The sequence below is a fragment of the Pyrus communis genome, chromosome 6 (genome assembly GCF_963583255.1).
Source record: "Pyrus communis chromosome 6, drPyrComm1.1, whole genome shotgun sequence".
Lineage (NCBI taxonomy): Eukaryota > Viridiplantae > Streptophyta > Magnoliopsida > Rosales > Rosaceae > Pyrus > Pyrus communis.
Window position 1 is genome coordinate 1,311,492 of NC_084808.1, and position 12,801 is coordinate 1,324,292.

General features: G+C 37.1%; 1 pseudogene; it reads right to left on the reverse strand.

The window, feature by feature from the left end:
- Window positions 1-804: 804 nt before the first annotated feature.
- On the reverse strand, window positions 805-12,382 carry LOC137738136 (peroxisomal membrane protein 13-like; annotated as a pseudogene).
- Between the last annotated feature and the right edge of the window lie 419 nt (window positions 12,383-12,801).

Below are 12,801 nucleotides of genomic sequence, written 5' to 3' on the forward strand. Positions count from 1 at the left end.
CACTAATCCCTCAATTGACTGAAGAACCTTCATAGTTTTAATTTTGATCATAAAACTTCGGGTTCGATTTTTTTATATAATGAGGATCAAGAAACATTAGGTCCGATCTTTTTACATAATGAGGATCAAGAAACTTCAAGTCCAATCTTTTTACATGGTGGGGATCAAGAAATGTCAGGTTCTAATTTGATCAAGGAACGTCAGGTTCCATCTTTTAGGACTAATCTTTTTATATGATGAGGATTAAGGAACTTCAAGTTCTAATTTGATCATAACAGTGAGGGACTTGAACATATGTACTCCACACAAGCTGATTCTGTAGACTCCAGTGGTAAGAAGAGGGTTCGATGGGAATTCGGATGAGACATGAACCCGAATGTAATACTTGAATGGATACAGAAAACTCGCTGCATCTTGACCCAGAAGGTGCGCGTAATAAGCAAACCACTTGTTAGGAACGAATACCTTGCAGCCGGCAGGAGTGAGGGTATGCGAGATGTTGAAGGAGCTTAGTTATACAATGAGGTCAGGAACTTAAAATGGACTTGCCCATACTTAAGTCGTCAAACTGATTGAAGAAGACCACGCAGCAATGAAATCTTGAAAATTTGGGCTTTAACTAAATGACTGAAGCACATAAGTGCTTGCATGACTCCTGTCTGTCCTCAATAGCATAATCTTTGTAGCTGCATGAGGAAACCAACTAAATGTATAGAAATTATGTGCGTTAAGCAAGTAATGTCCCATAGAGTGCTGTTCTGCCAACAATGCTTATCTCAAAAGTACCCGAACGAACAAACAAAGGAACCAACCAACGAACCAACCATCAAGTAAATTATTTTTCAGACAGTACCATGTAAATTTTACACAATAGCTCAGGGAGACTAGAATATGTAATACGAAAACAAAACGCTGGTTATACCCATCACTGCTCATCCCCCACCCCAGAGAAACCGACACCCACTCATAGTTTTCCAGATGAGACTAACGTTGTGATGATCAAAGATAGAATGAGATGCAGAATCAGGATGTTAAGAATGTAATCAAATGTAATCACAACTTACGATTAAACACAAACATTTCAGATTCAAGATGTACGTGTCATACCATTTTTCACTGGCTCATTTAATGACCCACAAACAATTTAGTATCAGTTGCAAAAATACACGGCTCCACATTTACTTTCTATTTTCCTGATTGGAAGCAAGATTCACTGGGCGGCCAAAATATCGCTACTTGTCTCATCATTTACCAGTATCATTTTCCCAAACATGGTCCCTACCACCACTAGGAGCAGGCCTCGGACCCTCAATGAAGTTCTGGTTTCCTCCGCAGGGTCCATGGGGTCCGTTAAACCCATTCAGACCTGGAGGACGAACCTTGGGTTTTGTTTTAACTCCCAGTATCCTCAATACAAATCTAGCTAGCTCTCCATACAATAATCCGGAACGATCAAAAAGCTGCAGCAAAGTATTGTCAAACAGTTAAATAATGCATAAACGGGCTCGAAGTCTTCAAATAGTCTCAAATCTGTCATTAGTATTCCATTCCACCCAAACGAAATGAGGATATGGAAGACCTAAAACATCAGTCACATATTTAATAAATTATTGGAACCTTTAGTCCTTTTTGTATGCAAAGAGAAAACTGTAGCAATGATCCCTTAACTAAAAATCCATGATCCTTGGTCCCTTAACTCATCAAAACGTGAAGCTATGGTCATTTTCGTCAACTCCATTAAAACTTCGGTCAAAATGAGTCACGTGTCACGTACGTGAATCAAGGGTCAAATATGAAAAACTAAATTGTAGAAATGTCCATCAAGTTTAACCCAATTGGAGAAATGGTCCCTTAACTTTAAACCAATTGGAGCAATTGTCCCTCAACTCTAATCTGATTGTAGCAATGATTCTTTCAACATGACTCGTTTTGACAGAAGTTTTGACAGAGTTGACAAAAAGGACCATAGCTGTACGTTTTGAGAAGGGACCAATGGTCATAAATTTTTGTTGAGGGACCATCGCTCCAATTGGGGTAAAATTGAGGGACCATTTCTACAATTTCCTCTTGCATGCAAATACAGCAACTTATAAACCGGACTTCTTACAGTTGCATTTTAATATCATGTACTATAGGAAGATGGCAACATGTGTAAACCAACACAGGAAAGTTCAGGTAGTAAAATTTGTGCAGGTGTTGTGGGCAATTGAAAATGATGGAATTCACTAAAATATACTTGTACCACAGTTGATTGTGGACAGGTAAAGAGATACAATGACAGATGAAAAACCTGAAGAAGTGCAGACACGAACAAATGGAATGCTTGGGTGTTCTGATCTTTATGAGAATTGCAATTCGACCAAAAAAGTTAACCACACCTTGCGTCTGCAATAACAAGAGAATTTTGAATAAGCCATCACATGAAAGTCATCAAAATTCTGAAAAAACTAATTAATTTTTTTTGTTGATAATATTATAGAGGGTGTTAAAAGCACATCCTCTTCTTGTTCTATCAATTCCCATCCCAAAAGAAAACTATACATGCCACATGAGCTGGCTCCACAAATCAAGGTAAACCGAAATACACAATTCTATATTGTCCTCATTTTGTCGCATCTTAGTCATTTAGAAAGCTTCATAGTTTATTATGCCTAACTAATTTTAAAATGCAATTATGTTTATGCATTTTTCATCCATCCAATACGAAACTATAAATAAGAAAAACAGCAGATGCTTACCACCCAAAGTACTGAAATCCAAAACCCCAGTGGAGATGGAGGAGGACCATATTGATCATTTGGATCTTGACCTCCATAAGGACCACCCATGCCCATTCCATAACCACCCACCAGAGCTCCTAAACTACTGTTGTACATTCCACCTCCATACATCCCAGAAGATCCATAAAGCCCACCACCTCCATACCCACCCCTACACATACTGTTGTTACCATACATCCCCCCACCGTATAATCCTCCACTTCCACCATATGAACTGTACATTCCAGACACTCCAGATATTCCAGAACCGTAACCTGAGTTATAGTTCATAGAAGAACCATAGCCTGGGATAGGTAAAATTAATGAACAAACAAAAATTAATGTTATAAAGCCAATAAAGTAATTTGGAAAGCCAAAATAAGAAGACGGAGAAGATCATGTTAACACTAACCTCCATAGTTGGCGCTGCTTCCATAGTTTTGCTCCCAAGGCCTTGAGGGAACCGGCCTAGCAAGAGCATTTCTATTAACAGCGGTATTTCTATCAGAACTTGGAACTATTTCCCCAGGTTTAGCAGTTACCGAAGCCTCAACGACATCACTTGAAAGGTGTAGGACCAGATCAGTGGCCCTGCACTCCAGTCGTGTTTTTCTGATGAGGGGAGTGGCGACCGCCACCCCTCGCCCTCACGTGGCTTTGCCACTGGACCAGATGATGAACCTGCTCTCTCCCACAGTTTTGGGGTGGGACCGTTAGCTGCAATATTGGACACAATGTAACTCAATTTCCAAATCAAAAACATAACCAACACATGAGCCAAACCACAATCTACCAAGTTAGTAAAAGTTCAAGTTACACAAACAAAGTTGTTATAAAAGCCAAAAAAATTAATAACAAAATAAAAGAAATCATCCTAGTTTTCATAAAAATCTTGCTATCTCATAAATTTAAATCACAACTGATTGCAGATGAATAGGGGTATGTTCCATGAACAAATATATTGAAATTTTAGACCACACTTGGTACAAAGAAGTGAGTGTAAGCACTACATTTAACGCTGTGGTTATATGCAGCAAGGGGACACAATGAGTCAAGGGGCTACACCAAACATGAAAGGCAGTCCACGAGTTCTGCATACTCAGTGAAGAAAACCTTTAATGATAGCTCTAGCGAGAATAATACCATGCACAAGCAAAGCTACATAATTTTATGCTCAGATATAATCCGGTACTCCATTTACTTGACCACGCTATCAATCATTTCAATAGCTAGATCATCATTCACTAACACCAAAATTCCAGTAATCAATCATCATTTTGTTAATACAATTGATAGGATTTTTACCACCTGCATAAAAGGGTTAAAAACACCTAAAATACTTGCAAGAGAAACAAGGTTATTGTAGTATAATTGGCTCAAGCAAGGTCGTTCTCCACAAGGATTAATTTAAAGAGATCAAAGCAAAATCAATTCTCAACTAATTAATTAAAACAAAGTTTTTCTTTTGAAAGAGGTGATTTAATGACCTAAACTAAGAAAAACGAATTTAATTAAAAAGATTACTTAAAAACCACAACTTTAAAGAAAGATACGGGGAACAATTTTTAGGATTCAAAGAGAGAAAAGTACTAGGGTTCCGCCGTCACCCTAACAATCCTATGTAGCTTTTCTAAATTACTTACGAACCATACATGTATGTTTTGAAAGTTAGGTTTTCCTAGAGTATATCCTACTTGGAACATCCAACATAGAACGTATATCTAACATGCAACCTGTCCGTGGTGTTCAGATCGAATGTGAACATGCAAGACTCATTAAGTTTTATGAAAACCTTTTTTAAAAAAACCATATAACCCTTAAAACGTGTCATCCATCCTAAGAGGTTACACATATTAACCACAAGAAGCTTTAGTCAATTTTAGGGACAATCCTCCGCCAAAATTGCATCAAATAACTTTTCCAAATATCCTGATGGTCGCGAATCACTAAGATAAATAGATAGTTTAAAGCACAGTGATTAACATTCCAAAACCTGCATGCATAAATTCATAAGCAAAATAAAAAGAGACTACATATTCTTGCTAAGGATCATGGCCTCGCCCTAGCAAAAAGAATTAGTTACGCATATTCATACTAAAAATCATAGTTTTTATTGAAATAGAAAAAGAATGAAAACACCTTGTAGAATAAAATCTGAAAAGCTCTAAACTTTTCCCAAAATCTTCTCTGCAAAAGTTTCATGCGTTCTCCCCTCTTTTTCCCCCAAAGTTGTATATCAGAAAACCCCCCAAATTTAGAACGGCTGACCCCTTTAATATCTCTCCCTCCAGCCAACACAAAAACCCTAACCATCCAGTATTTTATTCCCACTAAGAAACTAAATAATAATAAAATAAAATAGAAAATAAATTCCTAATTAAACTAGGAAAAGCTGCACAGAAACTGTTCATCCACGTTTTAGCCTCAAATCTTCTTCAAATCCGGCCCAAGATAGCTTGTTTTAAAGATAAGAACGTTCTGAACACATATCCAGAAGGTCACGAACCCATCCGAGGTCATATTGGGCTCCAAAAACGCAAGTTAAGCCCAAAACGTCACTATTCCAGCACTGCGCATGACTCCTTTATTTTATTGCCAGAAAATATTCGCTTGGTAGAAAAATCTGATATTTTGATACGATCAAGCTAAGTGACTCACGAACGTCCTCCAATTGGAATTACTCCAAAATTCGTCCATTTGACCATGTTTTGCTCCAGAGGAAGTCGAAAATCCTATATTGAAAATATAATTCAAAGTATCAAAATTCTTCCAAATTATTAACCAAAATATACTAAAAAAAGGGTTAAATATATAATATAAAATATACTCATCAAAATACCCCCAAACTTAGCTTTTTGCTTGTCCTCAAGCAAAACAAAACTAGAAAACAACAATAAACACTAACAAACTAGAACTTAACTAAAACTAACTGACAAAAAAATTTCACCTTCAAAGTTGCAATCCCTAGAACATGACATCTTTTCAAAAGTTCCAACCAATCCCACCACAGAGTCTAAGCCATTTAGAATCAATTAGAAAAGAATTCACGAACTTCCTTTGGTGTAAAGTGAATCAACATAGCTAAGGAGACTCGACTAAAACCCTTACCTCTTGTCCTTCTTTATTTCACACATACTAACTTTAAATATAACTATTTTTCTTTAGAATTTTTTTTTTATAACTATTTTTTTTTTCTATTTTTTTTTTTCAGTAACAGTAGTGGTCGTGCAATGTCTATTTGATAGGAGCATATTCATGCGACTTAAATGGCTTGTTCTCGTGCATTTACGTTATGTTTCTTTAGTTATTTTAGTACTTTAAGCTATTTTCGTGTGTTTGTAGGTCCAAAGGGCTAAAGGAGCAAAAAGATGCATTTTGGAGACTTTTGGAGCACTTTTGGGCTAAGGATGGATAACTTATGCTTGGAGCAAAAGTGTTGGACGAAATTGAAGACCTAATTGAAGACCAAAGTGTTGGAACCTTGTTCCCTTTAGTTTTAGGACATTTAAACCTTTCCTAATCCCATTCATCAACACATGCATCCACATGCATTCACCCTTTAAACCATTAAATCCACATGCTTTCCTATTCAATTAAATCAGCCACATGCATTCATCATCATAACCTAGCTGTCATTCCACTTCATTGCACATGCATCTTCAAATAAATCAGCCATTCCACATGCATATTCAACCTAGCTGTCATTGCACATGCATTCACTCTTTAATTCACATGCAAAACATCCCATTCCATCTCCCATTTCAGATTGCATTCCATAATCATTCACTCACCTTTAATCCACATGCATCTTCCATAAATCAAATCAGCCACATTCACTCACCACAAACATTCCACATGCATTCATCAACATATCTAGTTGTCACTCACATGCATTTCCTTCATCATTTCCAACCCACATGTCCCTTTAATCATTCAAACATACACCCATTCACCACCAGAAATCATCCTTGCCATGAGTTCCCATCAGATTTCCATCATATTCACATGCATTCCATCCTTTAAAACATTGCACATGCACTCCCTTTAATTAATTAAGCCACATGCACTCCCATCCATTTCATCATTGCAGCCAACACATGCTTTCACATGCATTTTCAGATTGTCCCCTTGCACATGCAGCCACATATTCATTGCACATGCAATTCCAACCCACATGCATCCTTTAATCATTCAAACATGCAGCCACATTCCCTCCTAGCTGTCATGTTCCCCCCATTTCACCTATAAATAAGCATCCATTGCATTCATTCTCATTCAATTCGTCCATATTCAGAAAATCATCCAAAACACCACTCCAACCACTCCCCATCCCTCCAAAACACTTCACACTATCCCAAAACTCACCTTAGACCTTGTGATACAACAACGAGGAAGAGAAGAGTGCCTAAACGTTCATACAATTCAAGTTTGAGTTGTTGGAATGTTTAGGTGTTTCTTTGATCTCAATGTTTAAATTCAATTCTCTTTGTTTTGTACGTATGAGGAATGGAAGAGAAGAGTGCCTAAACGTTCATACAATTCAAGTTTGAGTTGTTGGAATGTTTAGGTGTTTCTTTGATTTCAAAGTTATGAGGAACTAAACCCCCCCTTGGCTAGGGGGGGATTCGAAATATATGTTTATGCTTGCATTTTGATTTGATTACTTCTAATTGCGTTTCATAAGTTGTGGATTCAATTTGTTTAACCGTTTGATTGATAACTTATTTATGTATGTTTATTGAGAATGCGCGCTTAATTTTCATGCATGAATATGACGCTAGAATATAAGTGAGTTTCACCTAATAGTTACGAACTTATATTCGCAAGTAGTGGAGGTTGCTTATAAACAATCGCGTTAAACGAATTCTTGGCATAAGTTTCATGCGTATTCCATAGTAACGAATGCCTCGTCAACACTTATAATTTTCATAGAGCGTAATGATTCTTGCTTGTATCTCTATTATGCAATCATGTAGAGGACTTGTGGGGAATGTTTTGGGTTGTCGTATGCAATCATCCAATCCAATAACGTTAGGAAGATTTGAAAGTTAATTTAAGCGGACCTAATTAACTTGGAGCGTTGAGAATTCATGGTTTATTGAAATGCAATTGGAAATCGTTTTATTATGCAAGTGTAACGTGTATGGAGATGAACCCCTTAGCTATTCTATCATCCATTCATTCCATTTCATCAATTTCATATTTACATTCTGTTTTAATTTACAATCTGTACATTTAATTTAATTTCGTATAAACCTAAATCCCCCTTTACTTTAATGTCAAATTAGTTAGAAATCAATTTAGTTTGTGTTTATAAGTGTTGTGATTCAATTTGTTACATAAATTCGTCCAAAGTACTCAAAGTGCTCAAAACTGCCCAGAAAGTGATTTTAAGGCAGTTTTGAGTGTTTTGGGTAATGTTTGAGTCTTTTGGTTTGTTTTAGTGTTTTAAAGTTTAGTTTTGCATTCCTTGAGTCTAGTATAGTGTTTCATATTGTTATTTTACGTTTTTGAGTCAAATCCAAGTGGTTAACAATCCCTCCTAATCCCCGGTCCAGAACGATCCCTACTTATACATATACTACAATTGATGAAAAGAGGGTTTAATTTGTGTGCGTATAAATCACGCATCACAATTCACTTAAGCTTTCTGTCCAACCCATGTATCGACCTTTAGGTCAATGACTCCCAAACCACAAGGGCTTTAGGGCACTAGGTGTAGAACACCCCTAAGGACTTACTAACTCGAGTTGGAAAGGCTACAAAACCGACTAACCACCCTGCCCCATGCCAAAACTCTACCGTTTGACGCGAGAATCACTGCTGATTAGGCAGGACTGGCCCGGTTACTAGGCAAAACCTCGGGTGGAACAATTATTACTTTATTCATAACAATAACTAACTTCGCTTAGAACAAAAATTAAAATTAAACTTAGACTAAAAGTAAGTGTTTCAATCTCACTCCCCACAAACCATGTCGATGTGAATGTGCAAATTGTCAAAGTATAACCCATGAATTAGTGTCTAAGCAACAATAAATATAAAAGACTCTACTGTGGGATTAACCTTCACCATGTCCATTTGTTCTAACGGTTAAAATAATCTATGGATATTAAATTAAAAAGAATGTTTTTTTTTTCTTTTTTTTAATTTTTGACTCAAAAATTAAAAACCTAAAAATTCTAATTCCCACCCCCAAACTTAAATCACACATTGTCCTCAAGGTGTGGAAAATAGAAGAAAAACAAAAAGAAAATAAATAAACTAACACAACGAAATAAAAATAAATAACCTCCCTAAATAACTATAAATAGACAAATGAAAAATAAAACAAAAGACAAGCGACCAATAAAATGATACACTACAAAAGAAATAAACTAAAAAGAAAAGGAAGTGGACACACCTGGAATCGAACCCGTGACCTGGAATTGGGCTATATAGGCTGACTGAGCATTTGGGGTTTGAGTTTGAAAATTTTGGGCATTGGATAAACATTTGGCAGTGGAAAGATGACACAAGGGTCCATTGAAAAACATGTGGGTGGAAACCCATTGTGCAGGACAAACGTGATGGCCCAAAAAGAATACAAAAGCACGGGAGACACACGGAATGCATCCGTACACCCACACGCTTACCGGCTTGTGAAAAAAAAACTTAGGATTCCCTTCCCATGTCTGCACATGTAACCTCGAGCCTAGAGCCAAACGGCTCTTTCTTTACTCCCTCATCGTTTCTGATGAAGCGTATGAATATATCAAACCCAAATCGAGTGGCAGGCATGCATTCTCAAAACCTTCAGCCTCGCAACCATGTTCTCTAACCTCGAGCCCAGAGCTCACCATTTCAAAACTTCTCCTTTCTCTCATTTCTAATTATATTAAGAAATCCTAAGCCTTTTTGCTCTAGAGAAACGAAGAGGTCTCACATTTCTCTCAGCCCTCTTTTCTTTAAAATGGTTCTCATTTCTCTATACTGGAAAACATTAGCCGCTCCTCCAACCTCATTGCAACATCAATGTCTCGGTAACACAACCCGAAATCGCAAAGGTAAAACTCTTTCCTTGCTGCCATTGCGTGCTAGAGAGCTTATTTTCATGGGAAAAGTAAAGAACTAACACATGCAACTATTTTCGCTGCGAGGACTCTTGGATCCACAACAAAAGTAAGGCACCAACACCCAATCTTCATAGATCCATAGCTAATACTCCAAAACTCATCCATCAGCAGGTAGAAACTTAGTCTCCCCTACACTTTGGTTTTGGATTCTAGATTTTAAGTAACATTTTTCTGTGATGTGACTAACCAAAGGGCGAAAAAAATATAACATCCATCCGTGTTCTTATTTATGCACAGAGCAGAGTTCGAAGGCTTGGATGACGGCATAACAACGGAAGAAAGGATAAGGACCCCAATTTGACGAAAAACAGCCAAGCCAGACACAAATAACACGGATCGAAAACCAAAGGTAACAATTCATACTCGCATGTGACTGTGCTATGCCTGCATGTTGAGGATCTGTTGGGTTGTAGGGGTGTATTATCTGTGAGATCACCCCCAAACTTGATATAAATAATAACTGGACACTGTAGTTGCTGGACAAAAGAAATAACACTGAGATCTGTATGGGGACCATGTATGCGGACCATTTGGAACTTAGAACACTGCTTCTCCTTATAATATTCGTGAATGACAACCTGGATCACCCCTGAACATATGTACGAACTTTTTGGATTTTGACCCGTTCGGAGGACGGATAAAGAACTCACCCCCAAACTTAAATAATGGCATACCCGGCATCTTCGAAACTAAATGGCGTAGATCTGCATAGAAATAATGATAGCTCCTCAGTACGTATCAACTTGATGTTTTTTTTTTGTTTTTTTTGTTGCAGGAACACTGGAGATCCCCAAAAGCAGCTCAATGGCAGCTAAGGCGTGCATGGAAGAATGGCCGCGTAGCAAAACAGAGGTATAATGTTCTATCCTTTTGTGGCTGGATCTGTGATTCTGCAAGAGCTTTGTATTTTCTACATTATATGTCGGCATGGTCTAGGAATGTGGTTGATGGTAAAAAACCATTTTTAAAAAAACCATATAACCCTTAAAACGTGTCGTCCATCCTAAGAGGTTACACATATTAACCACAAGAAGCTTTAGTCAATTTTAGGGACAATCCTCCGCCAAAATTGCATCAAATAACTTTTCCAAATATCCTGATGGTCGCGAATCACTAAGATAAATAGATAGTTTAAAGCACAGTGATTAACATTCCAAAACCTGCATGCATAAATTCATAAGCAAAATAAAAAGAGACTACATATTCTTGCTAAGGATCATGGCCTCGCCCTAGCAAAAAGAATTAGTTACGCATATTCATACTAAAAATCATAGTTTTTATTGAAATAGAAAAAGAATGAAAACACCTTGTAGAATAAAATCTGAAAAGCTCTAAACTTTTCCCAAAATCTTCTCTGCAAAAGTTTCATGCGTTCTCCCCTCTTTTTCCCCCAAAGTTGTATATCAGAAAACCCCCCAAATTTAGAACGGCTGACCCCTTTAATATCTCTCCCTCCAGCCAACACAAAAACCCTAACCATCTAGTATTTTATTCCCACTAAGAAACTAAATAATAATAAAATAAAATAGAAAATAAATTCCTAATTAAACTAGGAAAAGCTGCACAGAAACTGTTCATCCACGTTTTAGCCTCAAATCTTCTTCAAATCCGGCCCAAGATAGCTTGTTTTAAAGATAAGAACGTTCTGAACACATCTCCAGAAGGTCACGAACCCATCCGAGGTCATCTTGGGCTCCAAAAACGCAAGTTAAGCCCAAAACGTCACTATTCCAGCACTGCGCATGACTCCTTTATTTTATTGCCAGAAAATATTCGCTTGGTAGAAAAATCTGATATTTTGACACGATCAAGCTAAGTGACTCACGAACGTCCTCCAATTGGAATTACTCCAAAATTCGTCCATTTGACTATGTTTTGCTCCAGAGGAAGTCGAAAATCCTATATTGAAAATATAATTCAAAGTATCAAAATTCTTCCAAATTATTAACCAAAATATACTAAGAAAAGGGTTAAATATATAATATAAAATATACTCATCAACAATCACTGCGTCGGAGAATCACCTCACTACCACAATTAAAACCCTTAACACTAACCCAACGAGCACAGCAGCGGAGTAATTCAGTCAAGTGGTTGTGAATCTTTACGCAGGGCCATAAAAATGAGCAAAAAAAAAAAAATATCCCAAACTAGAACTCCTTCCATCTTCTTCACAAGTTTTCTCGGGAAATAAAACATATCCTAACCTCAAAAACAATTCCCAAACCCCGAAACTTACAATCCCTGATCAACAATCAAAAACCCCTACCCATAATCAACAACAAAAAATCCCCAAAACTCCAATATCTCAAACAATCAACCAAAAATCCCAAAACCCTCCATATCAACCTAACAATCATACAAAAATGGACAAGAAAAAACGAATTTCTGCCAACCCAGAAATTAAAGCGTGAAATTGAATAGGAATAACGAGAAATTAAACCGATTAGCTGCAAAATTAATGAAAAATTGGGGAATGCAACCTGAGGGCTGAGGGTTCGACTCCATCGGAAATGCAGAAACACGTCAGGCGATAGAAGAAGAGGAGGTTGTTGCACTTTTCAAGACAGACTTTCTTTTTCTCTCACTATTTTTATTATTATTTTCTTTCATTTTGTATTTATTTTTCGTATATTTGATTATTTTGGCCAGAGCTGTAGAGTTGCCGGCTTCTGAACTCTGTTGGTGCTGAGAAGGATCATATTGCACTGTAGACCATCACTGCAGTTGGGCCCACATCAATCAATAACAGCCTCGAATCGGTAGTGGTTAAATATTTTTAAAAGAATGGATGAAGAAAGGCTAGAGTAAAATTTGTGTTGTTTTTTGTTTTTTTTTTATTTGTTCGGATCAACGTAAAATTTGTGTTTTAATAAACATGAAAAAGGATCATATTGCAGTGTGGACCATCAATGTTGTTGGGCCCA